The following is a 24,672-nucleotide window of genomic DNA, read 5'->3' on the forward strand; positions in this document are numbered from 1 at the left end:
ATGCACCTGGATTCAACCATAAGGCTTTCACGCTATTCTAGGAAACGTAGGATAGATTCCAGGTCAGTACCGTCGGTAGATAGGTACATGTATATACGATCAGATTTTGAAAAAGAATACCTCATGTGATTGAAATCGTATTACATGTTTGTTACACTGTTCGTAATCACCACATTTCAAGTTCCAAACGTATTTTTATAGGCTATAACCAAATATACAACCTATGCTTTTAATAGCAGTTACATGTACTGTAATTAGTATTGTGATAAATATTTACATTTAGATTTAGGTAACTAACTTATGACAAAGATTGTATAACTGCATTCAATGTTCAAATATGATGAATTTAAACTATTTAATTCCCAAAGTAGCATGAACGTACAATTACCAAGATTTTCACTAGAAAAAATATATTTTCTATGACTTTACCAAAACAACTCAGGTATTTCCATAACCTGTTCAGGTCATCTTGTCATCAGGCAATGTAAATTTGTTGTTGACACCCTCAATCAAAAATCGGAGGTCAATACTCATAGGCAAGAAAATATCGGTTAGAAACATAAAGTGCTCGGTTGCAGATGTTGAAGTTCTTCAGTAAAGATTGTTTGAAATTATCTTATTACAGCTGCAATTCTTGTATAGAGCAACTACGCAAAAGCAAGTGGGACTTTCCTTCGATTATGAAACTGTGATAGCTCCAGCATTTATTAGTATGATCGAAAAAATACATGTAACATTACAAATGTTTTCAGTGACCCAATGAATATTTTTTTTTGATGTAAATTTCTTTAATTGGCTTTTTTTCATGTAAATTTCTTTTTTTGGAAGCCATTCTCTAAAAAAAATATCAACATTCTAAATTTTTATTCCGAGATGATATGATATATAAACTAGGAAGATAAACATTTCAAGAAACGTCAAAATGGGTGTACTGAGTGCTTTATCTAAACTATAACTAAAATATACCATGTCATTTGAGTTTTTTGTTGTTGTTGTACTTCTCCAAGTTCAAAGCGACGTCGATTTTTCAATGGACAGCTAAAGAGGGCTCACAAAAGAGAAATAAAATGTAATTGGCGCAGAACATTTGATCAGTCAATGTTCAGGTAAGTAATATTCCTAGCAAGTTATATGTAGGACATATTTAGTAAACTTTAAGGTGTGTTCATCAATTAATTTTCATAATTATGATAGGACCATTTTAACAAGACCTTGGACTTTCAGTAGGACGTAGCTATTTATTCCTTGCGCATGCGTCGAAACAAGTTAAAAATGACGAGGTTTCAAGCGAAATATGCACCGATTGCATACTCTTTGCTCAAAAGACAGACAAATCTTGTTGATTTTAAGAGCCATGGTTGAGTGGCTAGCAATGAAATAGACAGATAGACCTACGTCACATTGCTGTTTGACACAACTACCCAATAGTTCAAATCAGTGTATGAGATTACTGGAGTGCTAAGTAATGAGAGGAGAGGCACACCGACAGCAATAAAGGACCAGTGGAAAGAAAGAAAAGGTGGAAAGAACACTCCTAAGAAATACTAAACCGCCCACAACCTGACCACCCATTAGAAGTGGAAAGTGAACTCCAAGGACAACTTACAGATGAGATAGACACAAGCCCCATAAGGAAAGTGGAAATCATCAAGGCTATACAGAAACTGAAGAATGGGAAATCTGGGGGAGTGGATGGTATAACAGCTGAGATGTTAAAAGCAGACATAGAAACAACAGCAAAGTACTTAGAAAAACTAATCAAAGTACCGAAGAACTGACGGGAGTTGATTTTATCAATGGTTATTTATTTTAAAATCAATGATATGTTATTCTGCATGACAAGTACAGGTAGTTTCTAATCTCTATTTGAATAACGTCAATTTTTATAATATGAATTTTCGGACTTTTTCGACACAAGAATGTTGATAAAAACCCATGTAAATCATGATAAGTATTATTTAAAGATAAAATAAATTCAATCAAACTATGTATCAGTGATAGAAATATTTCTGGAAAAAATATGGATCCAAGCAATATTGAAACCTTGTCTCGTTCAACCAATCGCTCGGCTATCGCCGTTAATCTCCGACAAGCAGAGAGTCTCCGGAGACAACCGAGCGTCGAGTTGAACGATACTATATTGAACTCTGGCGTAAGAATACATACAACTACAAAAAATATCCAAATTGTTCGCACCATTTAAATGCTATTTTCAATGTATTTATAAATATGTTTCCTTGAAGAACAATGCTTTAGCATTATTTCGGATTAATCAATTATTCTCAAGAACTAATTCTTGTCAGCGGCGTTGAATTGTGCTTTGGTCCAAAAACTGTTTCACTTTCGGTTTGTCAAAGTAACTGCATAGGAGAGTTGATTAAAATCAACTCCCAAAAATATCTGGAGTGAAGAAACACTACCATCGATCTGGAACAAAGGCTTGATTGTGATGATACCAAAGAAAGGTGATATATCGATAAGTGACAATTACAGAGATATCACACTTTTATCTGTGTATACCAAACAAGATTTTCTCCAGAATAGTGATACAAAGGATACAAGAAGGTTTGGAAAAACAACTTCGTGAAGAACAAGCTGGTTAAAGGAGGGGAAGAAGTAGAACAGAACAACTATTCACTCTCTGCAACCAAATAGAGCTATGTGCAGAGTGGAATTTTACACTGTTTGTTAATTATGTTGATTTTGAGAAAGCGTTTGATTCCATTCATAGAGAACGCCTTTGATCAATCATGAAATGGTATGGCTTCCCAGACAAACTGGTCAGGATAGTGAAGCTACTATATGAAACATTTTGCAGTACTTGAAGATGACAAAGAAACTGATTGGTTCCGGGTAACAACAGGAGTGAAACAGGGCTCCACAATACAATGTCCGGATTTCTTTTCTTGCTGGTTATAGATTTTGTAATGACAAGAACCACAGAAACAGAACCAACAGGAATAATATGGAACTTCACTATTAAACTTGAAGATTTGGACTTTGCAGACGACCTTCCCCCTTCTTTCTTCAAAATTCCATGACATTCAACAAAAGACTCAAAAACTTAATGAAATTGCAAGACAAGCTGGCCTCGAATAAATAAATATATATAAATAATATATATGAATAAATAAAGAGAAGACCAAAGTAATGCGAATTAACACAGATGTAAGAGAGACAGTCAAGATCGCGGAGAAACACCTAAAAGATGTAGAAACATTCACCTACCTAGGGGGCATACTAACAACAAAAGGGGGAGCTGACGAGGACTTTAACAACAGACATGGAAAAGCCAAATCACAATTTGGAAGACTCAGGAAAATCTGGAGCTCGTCAGTTTTCCATTTAAACTAAAATAAGATTATTCAACAGCCTGGTACTGTCAGTCTTACATGTATTATATGGCATGGAACATGGAAAATAACAGAGAGGGACAAGAAAAAGATTAACACCTTTCCGAATAGATGCCTGAGAAAAATCATAAGGGTAAGATGGCCAGATAATATTTCAAATGAAGAACTTTACATGAGAACAAAAACAACTCGAGTAAGCGACATCATACTTATGAGGAAATGGAATTGGATTGGCCATGTCCTAAGAATGCCAAACAACAGAATTTGTACCACCGCACTGACATGGCATCCAGAAGGATGAAGGAAAGAAGGCCGAACAAAAACAACATAGCGCAGAACTACAGAGCAGGAAAGATCAGAGCTGGGATGGAATAGCTAAGCGTCAGCGAGGGCAGCAGCCAAAGACAGGGAGTGGTGGAGGCAGTGTATCCGGGCCTTATGTGCCAGCAGGCACGAAGCGGTTAGGTGAGGTGAGGCCGTACGTAAATCGCGCTTTATTTCCACTTTATAGTCGAAAATAACGTTCCGCGCTATAAATAGACTAAAGGTTTCCCCTTCCTATTTATGTCACAGTGCCATGCTTCTAAAATGATGACGTGTACACAAATATTTTTTCGTCTGCTGTCAAATAAAAAACAATAAACACAGTCGTATTGAAATGGGCCAAAAAGGAAGAGCTTAGTGTTGAAGTAAGAAATCTCATTATTACTACATACAAAGTGAAAAGAAACTTTAGGAATTCCTCGATCTACTGTAAAAGTATTATTAAAAAATTGGAACAACATTATGATGTAAAAAATCGTCCTGGAAGAGGCCGGAAGTCATTATTTACGGTGAAAGACATTAACAAACTTTCTCGGGTCATTAAAGAAAACCGAAGGCAAAATTTCAAAGATAAAAACTGGTATAGTTAATGAAAACAGGTATCATCAATTTTGTACAAAAAATGTTGAAAGAAAAATCAGAAAACTAGGATACGTTCGGAGGGTTGCTTAAAAAGTTGCAGTCCGTAAACTTAATAAAAAAAGAACATGTAAAATAGTGTAAAGATAGAAAAGAATGGGGTAAATTGATTTTCAGTGACAAATTCAGATTGTTATTTGGAACAATAAGAAGGTTTATGTTTGGAGAAAAGCGGATGGAAAGTTCAACCCTCAACTCGTGTGTCCTGCTCCGCGACGAAGGCTACGTGTAATGGTCTGGGGGTGCGTATGTTTTAAAGGTGTTAAACGTTTGTACTTTAACTGATGTCCAAGGTAACATAAATGCACAAAAGTACTTACAAATAATTGAAAATAATATTTGGCCTGTAATTGCAAGGCATTTCCCAAACAATGATTATATATTCATGAACGACAATGCCCCTATTGTTAAATAAATGTGAGATGAACATTTTTGCTTCCTAAACATATTACAAAATAGTTTCAGTAAAGTGCTATAAAAGAAAGACTTCAGAGCCTTTATGGTCCCTAAATTTTCTTGATATCAAAAGAAAGGTCTTTAGATATTAAACATATTCTGTTCAACAAGTGTTTAAAAATTCGTTACCGTTCTTGAGCTATTTTGTAAAGACCGTTTTAGGGGCTGACCCCTTATCTCCTTCTTGGGGCCATATGACAAAATTTCGATGGTTGAATATTGACTAGAGCATCATTCTTAACATATATTATTCCATATTGCTTTTCAAAATATTTTCCTTTTTGAGATATAATTGATCGAGGTTTTGGACTTCTGGTCCCTTAAAAACCACTAATTACGTAACGCATAATAAAGTGTTTATAATGTATAGTTTCATATGTGTTAGATGAACATTTTTGCTTCTTAAACGTATTACAAAATATTTATCTGTAAATTGCTATGGAAGAAAGACTTTAGAGCCCTTTTGGCCCCTAAATTGAAGGGCCAGCCCCTTTTTCTTGACATCATATGAAAGGTCTTTTGATATTAAACATATTTTGTTCAACAAGTGTTTAGAAATTCGTTACCATTTTTGAGCTACCTGGAATAGGACGTTTTAGAGGCCGACCCCTTATCTCCTTATTGGGACCAGATAACGAAACTTTTATGATTAAATATTGTTTAAAACATCATCCTAAGCATCTTTTATTCTTTGCTTTTCAAAATATTTGTCCTTTTTGAGATATAAGTGATCGAAGTTTTGGACTTCTGGACCCTTAAAACCCCTAATTACGTAACGCATGATAAAATTTTTATAATGTATAGTTTCATAAGAGAGAGATGAACATTTTTGCTTCTTAAACATGTAACCCAGGCAGTAGACAGAACACCAGTAAGGGTCATACAATGTATTTATTCAATATATACAAAAAACCTGAAACATACAACATTGACTCATTTGACAGTTATCTCAGAATACGGTACAATAACTTGGATAAAGATTATTTAATATATAGCATGTAATTGTTAAATTATAAACATAGAATATATTTATAAGTAATAAATTACACAAGAATTACCAGACACCGGCAGCTAATCGCAGACAAAGCTTGCGCTTAATCTTCATGCATACAGGTCTGTCCCCTCTCAAGGCAAGACAAAGTGTGCGCGGGCGTGGTTAGTTAGGCGGGAAGATTTGTAAGTAGAAGTTAAATTTAGAATGTTGTCAGACAGGTCAAACGGGTAGTCGAATGGTCAAATAAAAATAAACAATTACACGTGCACAATCTCACCTGGAGATGTAAATAAAACACACACACATGCACACAGAAACAATTACGTTTACAAATAGACAAACATTATATATTAATTACTTACACTGGTTACAAACATATTACAAAATATGCTATGGAAGAAGGAATTTGAAGCCCTTTTGGCCTCTAATTTGAGGGACCAGCCACTTTTTCTTGATATCAAACGAAAGCTCTTGTAAATATGAATTTTATTTGCTCTATATGTTATGTTTAAATATTTTTAAGAAAGGAAATAAAGTACGAAAACCATTCAAAATCACGTCGTTTTTTAAAATTCGATTTTCGGGTCCAGGCGAGCTTCGACGCCTTGAAACCAGACAATGATAAATGCCTTTAGACACATCTACAATTTTTCGTCTACAATCCCTGAAAAATTGAACTCGATTCCTTTTTTTGTTTAGGAGGAGATAACCGGACAAACAGACCCTCTGAAAATCGCTTTAACGTCAATATCTCACGAACGGAAATGACGTCATTAAAATAGAAACATTATATATAAGGTTTTTATCAATATCTACAAGATCTGAATCTTTCACGAAAATCGATTGAGTCGTTTTCAAGAAATCGCTTGTACAAAAAAGCGTAAGAAAAAATATAATACTAGAGGTACTGTGAGCAAGCTAACAATTGATACCCCCAGCTAAAAAAATATCATAACGCGTGTATTTTTGCTAATATAGAAAATATTGGATGTTTCTATTTCACCGTCCTTTTTCTATAGATACATGCAACAACTGCTCTATTTTTTTTAAACTGTTAATGCTAATATGAGTAAACAAACCAATTTCTATCCTTTAGTTCCATTTTAAGTTAACTGTTAATGCATGAGGACATTTGCATCATTACGTTAACAAACATGACTCGAATCAAGCGAAATCCACATGTCAAGCAACCATTTAATATTTAAACATTTTGAATTATTGGTATATAGAGCCCGATTTTTTCCGAAAAAAATTTCATCAGGGCGGGCCATTTTTAGAGAGACGGGGATGAGAATCTAAAAATAATTTTATGTAGCCTGAGACAAGCAAGCTTTGTGTCAAATTTTAGCTTCTAATATTTCCATAAATTGAAGACATGACACAAACAGGAATTAAGCATTGTTTAAACAACGACCTTGAACTTCCTCAATTGACCTTGGATCAAGGTCATGACACACCCTCAGGTTATAAACAATCTTTATGAGAATTAAAAAATTCAATATTTGTCCATAAGATATAGAACGGACATTAAAATTGCACTTTTCTGCCAGTGACTTTGACCTAACCCAAATGACCTTGGGTCAGGGACATGACACACCTTTTGGTCATAAGCAAAATTTCTGTGAAGTAAGAACATTCAATAAGATGAATTTTGCACTTTTTCTGCCAGTGACCTTGACCTTGTCCAAATGACCTTTGATCAAGATCATGACACACCCTTAGATCATAAGCAATATTTTCAAAGGTTTCATTTTTTAACTACATCCTGTCAGGTTTGAAAATCTAAAATATACATTTTTTAGGCAATAAGAAAAAAATACTGTACATGAATCTTGTATTTTCTATCAGCCCAAACTATAGTAATTAATATACCACACACACAAAGAGAGAGAGAGGGAGGGTAAAATTATTTTAAGTCACCCGAGTCACTCAGGTGACCTATTGCAATTGGTCTTCGTCCGTCGTCGTGCGTTAACAATTTTACATTTTTAACTTCTTGAAAACTACCAGGCCAATCGTTACCATTTTTGGAGTGAAGCATCTCTATGGTAAGAGGAATCTAAATTGTGAAATTCATGGCTTTCCAACCCCTGGGGTGCCACGGGCGGGGCCAAATATTTAAAAAAAGCCAAATTTTCAAAAATCTTCTTCTCTACTTCCACACATGTGAGGAAAAAACTGAATGCATGGTTATGATGTCCATGAAGCCTTCTACCAAAATTGTGAAATTCATGACCCCTGGGTCAGGGGTTCAGGCTCTAGGGTCACAGTAGGGTGGGGCCAATATGGCCAAATAGGTAAAATGTATTAAATCTTAGAAAATCTTCTTCTCTACTCCCATTTATATTTGTTGAAAACTAAATGCATGATTATGATGTCCATGAGGCCCTATACTAAAATTGCGAAATTCATGACCCCCTGGGTCATGGGTTTAGGCTCTAGGGTGGGGCCAATATGGCCATATAGTAAAAATGTATTAAATCTTAGAAAATCTTCTTCTCCACTTCCATATATATTTGTTAAAAACTAAATGCCTGGTTATGATTTCCATGAGGCCCTCTACCAAAATTGTGAAATTCATGACCCCCGGGTCGTGCTCTAGGGTGGGACCAATATGGCCATATAGTAAAAATGTATTAGATCTTAGAAAATCTTCTTCTCTACTCCCATATGTATTTGTTAGAAACTAAATGCCTGGATATGATGTTCATGAGGCCCTCTCCCAAAATTCTGAAATTCATGACCCCTGGGTCAGGGGTTCAGGCTCTAGGGTGGGACCAATATGGCCATATAGTAAAAATGTATTAAATCTTATAAAATCTTCTTCTTTACTCCCATATACATTTGTTTAAAACTAAATGCATGATTATGATGTCCATGAAGCCCTCTACTAAAATTGCGAAATTCATGACCCCCTGGGTCATGGGTTCAGGCTCTAGGGTGGGGCCAATATGGCCATATAGTAAAAATGTATTCAATCTTAGAAAATCTTCTTCTCTACTTCCATATATATATTTGTTAAAAACTAAATGCCTCGTTAAAATGTCCATGAAGCCCTCTACCAAAATTGTAAAATTCTTGACCCCTTTGTTAGGGGTTCAGGCTCTAGGGTGGGGCCAATATGGCCATATTGATAAAAGGTTTCAAATCTTAAAAAATCTTCTCTTCTCCCACAAATGTGGGCAAAAACCTGAATAAATGGTTATGATGTCCACTAACTCCTCTACCTAAATTGTGAAATTCATGGCCTCTGGGTCAGGGGTTCAGGACATAAGGTGGGGGGGGGGGGCAATATAGTGTTAATGCATATAATGTTTAAAAGTTTTCTTATCTATTCTCACACATCTGTATTAAAAACTGACTTATAATTATGTTTATCAGGAAGTCCTCTACTGAAATTTTCATTTTCATTTCCCCATGAGTATGGGTTTGGCTGTAGGGCAGGGCCAAAATGGATGTATAGATGTTTATGCATATAATGTTAAAAAAATATCTTCTTTACTCCCACACACCTGAAAGGAAAACTCAATTCATGATTTTGTAGACCAGATCTTTAAGTTTTTTGCCAAAATTATAGGTTTCATGGTTTTTTTTAAAGATTTCAGGCGGGGAAGTGGTCGTCATTACAAATTTATAATTTTTCTACTCCAGAATGAAACCTAATTAATTAAATGCATATATGAGACTCCTCGACAAGTTTGTGTATGGGTTATATGCTATTCAGGTGACCGTAAAGGCCAATTGGCCTCTTGTTATATCGGTTATAATACTGGAAGTAATTTTTAAGCTTCCAGAGTGCATGGTTGGACAGTGCATCCTTTTAATGCATTCTTTTTTGCTTTTAAGGGTGTATGTCTGTTCTCTATTCTAATGGAACACAGTTAAGAGAAGGGTGGGGATTAGGTTGTTTAGCACCTCTTAAAACAATAGATTTGTGGCATTACACATTACTAGCATTACTTTGAAAACATGTAATGCATTGCAATGCATTACCATTACATTTAGCATTACCCCAAGCCTGATAAATTGTTGACATCGTAACAAGAGCAATAACTCCTGTGTATGGAACGCATGCTTAAATATCTACATTCAGTGTATACAGATGAATTTCCCCTCATCTTTGCATTTAAAATTTGCAACGTTCAATTTCCTATGAATGTACTTAACTAATAGCACATTTTCGGGTTGCTGCCGGAACACCGTTTTCTTCGAATTTTAGACACGCCGAAATATTTTGTTGACCATTTAAACTTCCGGTTTCCTAGCTTCAAAACGGTAAAATATGAACGCTTATTTTTGGATGTTGTCGGTCATGTAACACACCAATTACGTTGGTAAAGCGAGAAATAGTATAGTATATGTAAAAAATTTGTTGCACCGAAACAGAAGTTCCGTTTCGTGAATTTAGTAGCGTTTGTATTCTTAGTAATAGCCAATGAAATAAGAGTTTTTGGAATAACGTGTTTTAGTAGAATTCTTCGACTATGAAGTTCAGTTTCTAGCGCACGCTCTACCCGAGCAAGTCAAATTTAGATTATTTTAAAGTTTATTTAAATTGTAATATTTATGATAAGGTCCGTCATTCATTTCGTTTACCTCGAAAACTTATCGGTTTCCATAGGTTTTGTACACAAAACACTGTGATTTATCTATCCTGGGCGAAGAGGGAAGGATAGTTTTGTTTACATTTCTACATTGATATATACCACAAAGTTCAAACGATGTTCGTGTAATAGTATGAATCACATACTGGCACACACAAATAGATAGGAAGAGACATTCACAGCACCGGTAACCGGTTACGGGTAACTTCCTACTTAAAATTCAAACATGATTTAATTTTTCTCCATGTACGTATCAGCAACATTTGAACTATTAGATACGGATGAGATAATGATCATATCCTAACATTCTCTTTAAAAACATGACATTAACACCAATCTTTGAAAAAGACGTGTCATTCAACAATGAAGAATTGCAACATTTAACTTTCAGGGAAGTAGGAGAAACAAGTGACTTGTTTAAATCTAAACACAGCGTTAAAATTGCATGCATCCATTGCCTTCCGTTATTTTTCCATCGTCAACAATAGTATCAGTTCTCCGTTTCTTTGCGTTGTCATACGTTCCCCTGCCTATGAATGCAGGTCTCCCTCTGAAGCTTTCTTTTGGGACCTCTAGCTAAAAATGTTGATTGTCTGGTCATCTGTTTTATTTTTGGAGGCATCATTTATTTCTTCATTTTTTTTGTAATGTCGCTGGTAAACAATGTTTTTCCTCTCACTAAGAGTAGTTGTCGATTTTAACTGCTGAAAACGTTTTTACCTTGTACGGTTTTAGTATACTAGTATATCTTCTTTTAATGTTCATCCGATATATAGCATTACATGCCAGCATACGACACAGCTTTCTTAGCCTTTTTTATTTCCACTTTATTGGTTTTGAACATTTCTGCTACAATTACATTCATTTGGTACAATCGCAAGTCCCAAGACTTTCTGCAGGGATTTATCGCTTTGTTGCATGTTTGAAAATAAATTTTTCCCCATTTCAGAGATTATCGTTGGAGGAATAAGATTTTTACAATTTTCTTGGATCTTCAATTTATCAATGTACTTTGAAATGTCTGTTTTTGTGTGTATCCAATTTAATGAATTTAGATAAATTTTATGATACTGGTTCGCAAATTTGGTCTCATCTCCAAACATTTACGGCATAGCAAAGTACGATTTCTCATCATCAAACACAACTTGGGGATCATTGTCAATGAAAAACATTTCGAATGTGTTTGTATTAGCGTCACTTTCGATTTCCAGAATAAATTCTTCCATTGGCATTTGGTTCATACCGGAAGCACTACATTCATCGCTCTCTTCATCGTTTCTTGAGAATATTTTTCTGATCTACTTAATAATTTTTGCAGTAAAGAATAGATGGATTAAAATCTTCTTTTTATTTTTAAATGTTGTTTGCAGTGACTTTATCATCGCTTTTACATTGTACGTTTAAGTGGTTTTCTTACAGGGTTTTACTTTTTTGTTTTTCCCAGGACCTTTACCTGACGAAGCGTTGCGTGCTGTATTTGGACGATTCGAATTTTATCTACCATCCTCATCATTGTTTCGATTTCTTCCGTGGCGCAGAGTTGAACAAAGTCACCAGAAATAGGACCTTCGTCTCGAGAACTAGATTCTGACAACTTTGGCATCTTCTTTGAGATATACAGTATTAATTTGTCCGCGTAAAATATTGCCAAACTCGTAACAGCGTAATCTAAATGTACATGTAACTCAAGATACTGTCTTGCAGTATGTTTCCAAACACTACGTGAGTGGCAGATATATTTAGGCCTAACGGACAATCGTCAGAACCACTCGGGTGTGAAAAATATCTTTTATTTTGATCACATTTAAAGAAGGTACACGTGGAATTAGTATGGCATGATATTCCATTTAAACCAAAGTAAAGCTCATTGGAGGCTCAATGATTGAAAATGTAATTAGATCGAATATATTAATTTTAAAAAGAACGGTTTTAGTAAAATGTAAAATAAATACTGTATCTTTTGTCAGGCGTTCTGTTTGCAGGTTTCACTGTGTATTTACAGCGTATACTTAATTTCCAGTTAAACAAAACCAAAATAATTGCTGAAATCTAAATGCTGGACTTTATATTGTCAGTATGTTGCATTCTTTGGAATTACTTTAAAATTGAGGAATACAATTTGTATGCTTTCATTTTGTAAAAATAAATATGTAGAAACCCTTGTTATACAACAGAGGGACTGTCTCCCTCGGAGGGTGGGCGTGTATATATATATATATATATATATATATATATATATATATATATATATATATATATATATATATATATATATATATAAGCATAAATACATATTCATAGTATAAATGCAAAATTTTGAAAAAGTTTTTTTTCTTTCATTTGATGAAAAAAAGATAGAACTGAACAATATGATAGTTTTAAAAGTATTCTCTTTAATATACATTCTTAACGATTGACTTGTTTCTTTTAAGATTTCAACTCTACAGAACTACTGATGGTAGTGAAACCCTTTGATATGTGTGGGCCAAAAAAATCACATGGTAATTATCAATGCAAAGATTTTTTTTTTTAATTCTGTTTAACACATACATGTATAAATGTACGTACGGTGTACATGTAGCATCGTTATTTCATAAAAACTTGATATAATATACTGACGGATAATTATGCCAGTGCCAAGGTGGCATTTTTGCACCCGCTTAAGATGCAGTGTCCGAAAAATCCATGTATAACAAATGATAGACCATTGTCTAGAGAGTATATAACCACTTTTGTTTTAGCGTGTTTCACCTGACAGGTGAGATATTTACCTTTAAAAATTAATATCCCATAGGAAAATGATAATTCCCATAGGAGAATTGATTCTCCTACAGGAAATATTGATAATATCCTATAGGATTTTTTTAAAAGTCCTATAGGAATTATATTTCCTTAGGGAGAATGGTATTTCCTGTAGGAATTTGATTCAGACATGTAGTTTTCCTATAGGATATTAAGTTTTCCTATCGGCTTTTATCAAATCCTATCGGAATTGAAATTCCTAGAGGAAGTTCTTGTATTCCGATAGGAAATTTTAAATTACCTATAGGAATATTGTTTTTCCTTTCGGAAAAATTATTTTCCTTTAGGAGTTTATTTTTGAAAGGTAAATATCTCACCTGACAGATGAGATACAATGATAACAAAGGTGGATTTTGACTCTTTAAGCAATGGTCTATCGTATGTCATATTTAAATTTTTGATATATGCAGCTTAAGCGGGTGCAGAAATGCCACATTGGCACTAACATAATTATCCAGCACAGTGTTATGTATCGTATATGTAAATCGTTTTCTATACAACATATGTTGATTTTTTTCTTTTTTTCTGATAAACTCATATATATATATATATATATATATATATATATATATATATATATATATATATATATATATATATATATACACAGTGTACATGTTACATTTTTTGTTTATTAAAACCTGGTATCTATTGTAAATCTTTTTTCACCATATGCTATCTTCTGATATGTTATTATATTCTTGTTTGTAAGGAATCAATAAATAGAAAAAAAAAATATGTCAGAAATTATAGCGCGCACTGCGCCTATTTCTCTGAAATTGTTAGTACATGAACGAAGTTGCAGAGGCAAAAAACTTCGCACTTTCGCCTTCACATCTTCATGCTTCGCCGTCGCGTCTTTGCCCTAAGGGTGAAAGTGCGAAGGTCGAGTTGGCCCATTGGAACATATTACTATCGCACTTATTACAATTATACCTCAAGGTCGCATTTATCTCGATCTCTCCTTCTCCTACCTCCCCTCTATCTTTGATTATGATCATCTATTTTCATAAATACTTTGAACCGTTTAAAGCTTTTGACATTTCTCAACTGCTCATCCAGCTGTCCACCGTACATCCATAAATAATTCGGAACGTTCCCATAAACTTGAAATAGTTTCTTAAGGTTACAAATACATGTATCTCCTGGTTTTATATTCATCAAATTGCTTTCTACTTCGAAACTCAAATCAAATAAGAAATCGGAAAGTTCATGTTCACGTGGTTCGGAAAAAGAAAATCAAATCTTTCATTGCCAAATATAGATTAAACTCCTGAAAATGGCATTTCATACCTTTTACATTCAAGTTTTTGATGAAAATTGGCTGCAACATATCTCTTATACCGATGAGTGATTGTTGGAAAGATTCATCTCCATCAAGTGGCAAATCTTCGATAAATTTCGGAGAAATTCAGTGAGCGATCGGTCTGCCAGCAATTTCTCGAATACGAATCATCCTTAAAAAGCTCATTATGATGTTTTTTCTCAACAGATTACATGATATTGTGTTTAACATGCTGCAGATAAAAAACCGGATTCGGAAAACTATTTCTATTGTTTTCATTAAAAAGAGGTGAGGAGAATTTTACTTTATAGCCAAATTTCCCCCTCCTCATAACTCTTTTTCGGAAATCTGTCAGCATGGTTTTGGATTTTTTTGTATTTTAATGTATATCGTACATTTTCCGTTTTTGTTAAAAAAAAACAGCGTTTCAAAATGGAACTCTCACATTTGTTCGATTATTTAAAGGATGGAGAATATCCTTAATCATTTAGCAAAGAAGATAAGAAAAAATATGCAGCAAGGCTAGGCGGTATGTCGTCAAAAATAATACTTTATCTGGATAAATAGAAAGAGCCCATTAAGGGAGACGATAATGAATTAACACAAAAAGAAATTTAACAATTATATTATGAAAACAAGGGTCACATGGGAATTAAATGGACATACCTAAAAACTGAGAAATATAAGTGGAACGACATGTACAAAAATGTTCAGAATATAGTGCGACATATGCAGAATGTCAAATATGTGGTTTATTTCCAAAAAACTGTTGAAGAATTGCACCAAATTCCTATTCAATCCCAATGGCATCATGTCTGACTTGATCTTGTAAAAATGCCACAATCCATATTAGGAAATAATTAAATGTACCTTTTAACTCAAGTGGATTTATTTTTTTACAAAATGGCCAGAAGCTGCACCCATCAGATCCAAAAAAATCAAAAAGATGTTGCTCTCGCCCTTTATGAAATTTTTCTCAGTATGGGATTCCCGCCAATTATAAGCAGCGACCAGGGAAGAGAATGCGTGAATTCATACACTAATGGATAAATTCTCAACAAAACTGATATTTGTCCAGCGAATATCCTCTGTCTACCATCCAAAACTAACGGTTTGGTGGAACGATTCAATCAGGCTCATTAAAATGGCGTCATCAGAAAACTAGGATACATGGGATGACTGTATCAAAGATCGAAGCCCTAATTGCATACAGAACATAGATCTAAAACGTTTCTTAATATGACGCGTTTTGACGTTATTTTTGGACTTGTCAATAGACTGTACATGTAGTATTCATTGTGATACGCTCGAAAAAACCACTGAATATCAAGATGTTATGAACAATATATGGAAAAAAGTTAAACAGATGTTGCCGAAGCACAAGAAAAAGAAGTAAGAGTACCATACGAAAGGAAAATCACCATTAAAAGCTTATGAAGGAAACGACAAGGTCCTGTTGTATAACGAGAAAAAAGGGAAAAGATGTTCAAAAAAGGAAAGCAATTGGGTTAGGCCGTACGCTATACATTTAGTTAACGAAAAAAGGGTGGTTTCTTTAAAGAAGTACAATGGCGAAGTGCTATGTACAGAGTATAATGTTAAACTTCTGAAAAGGTTCAAAGACAGAAACATAAGCACGCCTGAAACAAATGATATTGTATCAGATGAAACTGATACAATAAGACGTCTTTATCACAGAGGAGGAAGAAATGACCGCTATTTCTATCCAGTAGACAAAATATGGCAGAGAAAAAAAATTAAGCACTCCTGGTGGATCAGTCACTGAATCGGCACACAAACTAACAATAAGGGTTCCTCTGACACAACACATCATGCGGCTCAGGATGAAACAGGTGGCAATTGTTTCTTCTGGAGTATCTGCTATGCCACATCTGGTTCAAAAAACATATCGTTAGAAAGCCAGAGATATGAAAACCAACGAAAATACTATAACACAATTTGGTGAGCGGTATTAGGCTGAAAGTGGGATACCAGATGAGGTTAAAAGCGAAAGCTTACGAATTTCGAGAAAGATTACCATGTTACGATTCATAAACAGTTCTATTTTGACCAAACATTGTATGCTGTCAAATTGTCTTTTTCTGTGTTTAAGGTATTTTTTCAGGAAACAGATATAAATGCCAACTTTTACATCGTATCAGAATGAATCCATTCTCTTACTTTACAGTCTTGTTTTTATCGTATATGGTTCATTTTTTATATTTCCTATTAATTACATGTTAACTAAACTCAATTAGATATGATATTACCATACCTAAAAATTCTTTCCATTTTTGTGCATGTAAAAATAATGTCATTTTGAGGATTAAAAGCACAAACAAAATCAATTGATGAATAAATAATGGATTAAAACGTGAAGTTCTACGCATGTCTTTTGGGGAGTTGATTGTTACTCTGGCAAACCGAAAGTGAAACAGTGTTTGGACCTAAGCACAAATCATTACCGCTGACAAGATTTAGTTCTTGAAAATAATCGATAAATTCTATGTAATGTATCTTGAAGCATTTGTTTTTAAGAAACTTATTTATAAATACCTTGAAAATGGTCAGATTAAATAGTACGAACAATTTAGATATTTTTTGCAGTCGTATGTATTCATACGCCAGAGTTCAATAAAGTCTCGTTCAACTATCGGCTGTCTTCGTAAATTTCCGACAAGCAGAGAGTCATTCTATATGTAGAGGTCGCGTCATCAAGCTATCACGTGACCTGGTGTAATTCTCTTGCTTGTTGTAGATTAACGGAGACAGACGAGCATCTGGTTGAACGAGACTAGAGTTCATTATTGCTTTGAATTTTTTGAATATTTCGATTACTTATTAATGCATAGTTTGACGGAATCAATTCTATCTTTAATCATTACACAACACGATTCAACAGGGGTACCCGATTTTTCTCAAAATTCTTGTCGGAAAAGTCCGAGAATTCATATTATAAAAATGTGCGTAATTAAAAGACAGATTATAAACTACTTGCCAAGCAAAGTAACATATCGTTGATTTTAAAATGAATAAAAATCGATAAATTCAACTCCCGTCAGTACTTCAGTATTTTGCTTTTCTGTTGTGTTTACGATAATTAGACAGTTCTCTATGAAGGATATGGGTGCCAGGTTTAGAAAAAAATGTCGCGGTAGCCATACGATTAATGTTGCCGCCAGATAGTTCTTTGACTGTCGCAACATAATTATCTGATGGCTGCCACTAATCTTAACTATGTGGCGGTCGTTAGAAATAAAAATTTCTGACGTGGCACCACGGGTTTCCGTGGTGTTTTGACATTGTTTTCTGGATAATGTGCTTAGTCCAGGTGTCATAATGCACATACATGTGTATAACATATACATATAAAGTGTACGCTGATAACACGTTGTTGCGTCATAATAGAGCGCCCGTAATAACTATACATTAAATGAGTACAGTGCCTACAGATACATGTAGCTGTAAGCGTCCCAATATACATGTAGTATACGTGATATTTTTGTGTATCCTTGTTTTTTAAAATCTATTTTTTTTTGGCAATTTAATGTAAACAGAAATACATCATTTAAAAATACACATACACTCATACATAATTCTTTATCAACATGGTTTAAAATACATCTTATTTATAAAACTAGCCACCTTAAAAAAAATTACAAACAAAAGCGCACTTGATATACGACTTTTTTTCCTTATCAATTGAAAAGGAGAAGAAGCTTTTATTTTAAAAAATAAGAAGCTCATCACAAAGATGTGTAAGGTTTTTTTTTAAAATTTTGATTACCCTTGTTTAATTGTTTAAAGAGATGATATGGTATACAAATATATCTTTACTGCAAAAATAATAAATAGAGAGTAAGATTATATTTTCAGGTAAGTGGGCCGTATGTCATCTTTATGGCATCGTTTTTAAAATTGCATATTTCTAAATCACGTTGCAAAATGAAAATCGAAAAAAAAATTTAGCATGCAATGAATGATAATATATACAATAAATATATACATAAGATTAGTTCCGCTCCCATTTGACATTTTCCGGAGTAACCAGCAAAATACTGATTTTGTTCTGGTTGTGAAGCCATTTCATTTCTTAAAAAAAATGTTTACATCATAAAATCTCGCATCTCGCAAAAAATATCTTTAAAAACATGAATATGCGTGACTTTAAACAAAATTGTAAATTCAAACTTTACACATGCCTTTAATACATATTCAATTACAATACCCCTTACCCATGATAGGGAGCCCAGTAATAGATTTCAGTTTCTCATCATATTATTGCACCCTGTCTCTCGTTTGATATTTAGTAGAAATATATTATTATATTTAAGAGCGTCAATTCTAACGATAGTGATTTAAAATTCATGGCCTTTTGTACGAAAGGTGGCAATACATTTTTACTTCCTTTCAGGACTTATTCCCTTCCTCTACAAAATTAAGTCTGCTGCATGTATATGTATAATTATAGTTGAAAAGCCAAAAAGATGGCAAGGGGAGAAAGGCACTACATAACACCGGCTCAAAATTCAACAGTAAATATTCAAGCTTTAATTATTTGATATTTATTACTTCCATTCGTTTCACCAACAATTTAGGGGTTTTTTTAATATCTTATCGTAGATTTACGTGTTAATTTCTATATTATAAAAAATGTGGTTTTAATGAGATTACTGGTATACAAGGTTACACGAAAAACTGTTCTGAATCAATTCAGTGAAAAAATTGATGGTAGTATTTGCTTGATAGGTTCCTTGTTTTCAAGAATACTACAAATATTGCCAACCCGACTCACCCGTCTAATTCAGAAGCAAAAGCTCATCTTCTATGCTCTATTTACATTGTATAATGAGTGGATATAGTTCCAAGTTTTCTGTCTTGATATAAAATGATTGCAGTCGGTAAAAATCAACCTTATACATATTAAAACACCAAATGCGGCATATGTAGCGGACAATATGAAAGAGCTAAAGTTTAAATACTAGAATCTATCAAATATATACATGTACATATACATGTACTTGTACATTTTAACTGTGTATAGCAAGTTCCAGTTCAGTTCAAAGAGAGTTCAAAACTCTGAAGTTTAAGTTAATTTTCAACAGGGTCAATTTTAAACGTGTCGAGGAACTCAGCGTTTAAAAAGTGTTTTCAAGCTGTTCAAAAATAACCCCGGGTATAAATTTTGATCTCAATTTCTAACGTTAAAAAATGACCCCCCCCCTCCCTCCCTGGGTCACTTACCAACCTCAATCAATATCATTAGTTTAAACTGCGCTAGTGAATGGGTGAAGAGGAAGGTCGATGCTACATACTTCGGAAATCGGTAGTTCATTTAAACAAATACAAAAAAACTGATTCTGAAAAATGCAAATACAAACATTATTTTAAAAAATATTCAATTTTTTTTACGTCAACGGCTGTAAGCTCACTCCACAGTCAAAACACTGAATGACTAGCTACAATCATGATTATTTTGTTTTTACAATCTATTGTACATGTATAATGTACGTGTGCATACATGTAAGGATAGATAATTGAATAATAATAATACAATTGATACTTCATTCTAATCTGCTTAAGCATTTTCATTTTCGTTTTGCGAAAAACGATCGTGCATCCAGAACAATTTGAGAAATTCCAAACCAGTTTGAAATCGATAAAATATTGTTAGAAAAAATGATAACTTTATATAAATCATCATGATATCTTTGTCACCTTCAAAGAAAATTAGTTCCTCTTTCCCTATACTTTCGCTTACCCATAGACCAAGGTTGATTATGCTCAGGAGGGAACAAACTATGTACATACCGTCCATGAGTAGCCATTGAAAAAAATTGGAACATCTAGAGTTCCTATTGCAGCAATCAAAACCTATAGAATTTTCAGACTTCTTACATGAGTATGTCCAAAGTATAAAAAGTGTTTGCGGAAAAACAATAATAATATTTATAATTTTATCTACATATATTAACGTATCATTTTGCATTTTAGTGGTTCGTGTACCAAGACAGCTTAAAATGTTATAGGTAACACTACCAATACTGGTTATAAACAAAATGAAAACCCAAAAGTTGAATTGAAATGTTTTACAAAATTGTGAGGTTATTTCCTTACATGTTGTGTCTTTAATTTTACATGTCCAGTCTTTAATCATGTATGAAATAGGCAGTATTAAGAGAAGTAAGACAATCGATGAGATCACATTGTGGGTAATTACGTATATTTCTATATCTGATGATGAAATATCATCTTTTAGAAACTCGGTAAAAGTGAAAGCAGCAAATGCACATGATAACAGGAAAAAGATGTGTCGGATTGACGTTTTCATAAATCTAGATAATAGCAAACTCTTTTTGCTTAAATCTGAAGAAATGCATGACAGTGAACCGCGTTTAGGAAAATTTGATTCACTAGCTTTGGATAACAACAAGTCGATTGCCAATAAAGAAAACTCTATCACAGGAGGTGAAAGAAACTGGTCTGCGTTCGCAATAGCTTCAATAGCGCGGCCAGGAGATGATGTGTTCGTCGTAGAAAAATTACTAGTTTTCTCATTGTCTATCTTAAACATAAAATCTGACGAAAGAACATCGATGGAAGTAAAAATGTTGACCAAAACAATACAGAATGTGCAAAATGCCTCTGGCCATGTATTGTCGTCTTTCCTTTCATGGAACATCGTCAGTGTGATAAAAAGAGAAAATGTGTAAAAAATACTAGATATATAACTAAACACACCCAAAATATTACCCAAATTCCCGTATTTCCATCCATAAAATCCACAGTATAAAAAGTGCCATAGTCCTAAAATATACATTACAAAAATTTTGATTTTTGAAAAGGTAATTTTTTGAAAATCTATATAATCTTGCTTGGAATTCTTAATGCAGCGGTAAACTCCAAGGATAAGAACAAATATCGAACCAAGTACATGGAAAGATATCCGAATTACATGCATCACATTCTTGGAAACAATCAAAACACACAGAGATGCTGATATTCCAATGGCAGTCAGAAGAATTGCTGCAAAGGAAAAAAGAACTAAATGATGGTTACATGACGATCTAGCTTAATACTGTACATAAATATGTATGATTTACAAAAATTAAACCTAATTCTGTCTTCGGATTATTTTTATCTAAAACTGTCAATTGTATACCTAATAATAGACTCGTTTGTCCCCTCTTGAACCAATGTTTCCTTTGATCTGTAATATTAAGAATTATTATAGCAAAGTCATTGTAAAAAAGCACATGAGTCATGTGCATATGTACGCTTCGAACGTGGAGATGCTGCTAAGCTTTCCGGGACTAAAATTTAGCTTTTGCAGGAAATTAAAAGTTGCGTTTAGAATGCAATATATTTAAGTGTATTTCAAGAGTACAATGACATATGAAGATTCAATATATATATACTTAAATACAAAACTAGAATCTCACGAAAAACAGATCGAACTTTTACATTAATCAAAGTATCATTTTTATACACCAAAACAACTTCGGCTATCACTTTTAGAAAATCCTTAGATAACATATTTTACATACAGTGCTGCTATCGTGAAAGTTGAGAAAACAATCTTGTCCTATATCCGGTATATCCTGAAAATAAGCTCTAACCTATCCTACCCCATGCCATATAAAATATACGGATACAATTTAAAATAAAACCAAATTTGAGAAACATGATTTTATCAACAAAATGTCTAATGAAAACATAAAACCAGAAAATCTTAGAACGGTATAGCTTTGTTAACGTGTAACGGTAAATCGTACGCGGCTTGTACACAATAAATTAAACAGGTAATCGATTATATTTTTGTTTTTATTTAAGAAAAGGATAAATAATTTCGATATAGTCATTATACTATTGTTTAAACACAACAATTTTATCAAATTGTTTTCTTTAACACATAATAACCGAGTGAAATTATCGGTAAATCGGCCGATTCCTTAAGCGATACATGTAAATACGATCTCAAAATTATAATTTCTTAAGGAATCATTAATATAAAAAAAAAATCTCATTTGTAGTTTAACTATTTGGAGTTTTTGAAATTATAAATTCATACGCATTTATAGTTAGCTAACATTTGTTAATTTAATCTGTAATTTTGTGTGACATCGAATTCTCACAGTAAATATATACTTCCTCACCTTTGCAAAATTATTGTCATTTAAAACAATACAAATATGGTTCATTGAATAAACAACCTTTAATGCAATAAATTGTACGATATCTATCCTTGTATCAATATGATATTTGTATCAATTTGATATTTATTCTTAAATGTTTTAACTTGTAAAACAAATTAAATGACATTGCAAACGCATCTTTACGTTAATTTTTTGTTTGCAAAATCACTCTGAAATGTATTATACTAGATAAGAATCGGATTGGCTACAGATTGGCTACGGAATGCAGCATTTAAGTACATATTAGAGGGTCGAATATACATGTGTAAACGTCATAATTAAAGACCATGATCAAAATTATAATCATGCTGAGTCTGGGTTTTTTTGTCTTGTGTATACTTTAAACCAGTTAACAGCACCATGAGAAGCTCATTTTGAATCCAATAGAGATTGAATTTATCGTTTTCTACGTACAATACATAAGAAGACTCTCCGTTTGTTTTTGTTTTTATATATCGTTCATTATCAAATTTTTAAGACTAACAATCTTAATTCATTGCCAATTCAAACGAGAAAGTGCTTATTCAATGCAAAATGTAACATTATGGTGTTAAAAATAATTCAGGTACAAATATGGAGAAGAACAATTTTATTCTCTTTTAAAATTAAATCATATTTTTTGTTGACAATGTACGTGTAATAAAACTCTTGTATAAAGCAATATGAGCTGCATATGTCATGCAGAAAATTATTGTAAAGTTGTAACAAAGTATTGCAATGACCAACTATCTTTAATTATCACCTTCTAGTATTGTCAATCATATTTATTTTTAATAAAAACGCCGGAACAATGAATAAATCAAGATCGCTTAGTTTAAACTCCCCGCCGCAGTATTAGCAAATAATGTTATTCGCATTAAATGACAAATTCTGGAAAATTAAAAAAAAAATATGGATTTGAGATCGTTCTTTTACATTTGACTTTCCACTAAATTACAAACCAAACGAAACAAGTTCGTTGAAAACTAAAAGCGGAGGTTGAGTCGCGATGTCGAATAACCTCTGCGTAGTTGTAGAAATTGTCAACAAATGCCAAATAGCGTAGAAAATGATTGTCGTCGTAATTTCGACATGGCAATTCCGACTTTGGAGAATGCATTTTAAACAACCTGATTACAATTATAACAGACTTATTCAGTTAGCGAAGAACTTGAACTTGGAATAAAATTTACGGGAAGCCATTTTCAACATAAAATGATAACAGATTAACAGCTGTCCTTTATTTAATAAGAATGCATATATTTATGCATACTCGAATATTGTTTATATTGACGTATAAACCTAACATTATCAATTTTGTTCGGTCGATTACTTGAGTAACAGAAAGGCATAAACAAGCGTTTTATTCAGAGCACTGTGTACATAGTATAATGTTAAAGGAGTATGGTCACGATTTTGGTAAAAAAATTATTTTTTAGATTTTGATGTTTACAATACTTCAGAAAGACATTTTTAATAGGCAGCCGTATGAGAGTCATTTGTTGCGTTATAAACGAGTTACAGAGCTTGAAAGTCTTCGCTATGTAAACAAAGCGTTTGTTTACATTTTGAACGTTAAAGTAAAAATTTCAGTTTTAAACCTAAAACGAATAAATGTGTCATGTAAACCAGGCTCGTGCCCTGTTTTTGTTTACAGGTTCAATATACCAATAAAACATCTTTTTCAAGCTGACTTTCTTATTCATTTTAAGCATAGACAAACATATTCATTTTAGGTCTAGAATTAGAATGTTCACTTCAACACTCAAAATGTAAACATAAGCTTTGTTTACATGGCAAAGACTTGTCAGCTTAGTAACTCGCTTGTTACTCAACAAATGACACTCAAAATTTGGTTGCCTAATAAGAATGCCCCACTGAAGCATTGTAAGCATTAAAATCGGAAAAATAATTTTTGACAAAAATCGTGACCATGCCCCTTTAAGGCTTTATTATGTACATGTAGTTTGTTTTCAAAAAAACATGGCCACATGTGATAATTTAATTACTTCATTACTATAAAATAAATGTTGTTTTTCAC

General features: G+C 33.2%; 1 non-coding gene across 2 annotated transcripts in view; it reads right to left on the reverse strand.

Moving 5' to 3' along the window:
- Positions 1-19,730: 19,730 nt before the first annotated feature.
- The window catches only part of LOC105342707 (uncharacterized), a 35,101-nt gene continuing 30,159 nt past the window's right edge, over positions 19,731-24,672 (reverse strand). For both annotated transcript variants that reach the window (XR_010713971.1, XR_010713970.1), the window contains exons 8-9: positions 21,620-21,667; positions 19,731-21,483 (exon numbers count right to left, since the gene is read on the reverse strand). This is a non-coding gene — a transcript (uncharacterized protein). The remainder of the gene's footprint in view (positions 21,484-21,619; positions 21,668-24,672) is intronic.

Source organism: Magallana gigas, chromosome 5, assembly GCF_963853765.1.
Source record: "Magallana gigas chromosome 5, xbMagGiga1.1, whole genome shotgun sequence".
NCBI lineage: Eukaryota > Metazoa > Mollusca > Bivalvia > Ostreida > Ostreidae > Magallana > Magallana gigas.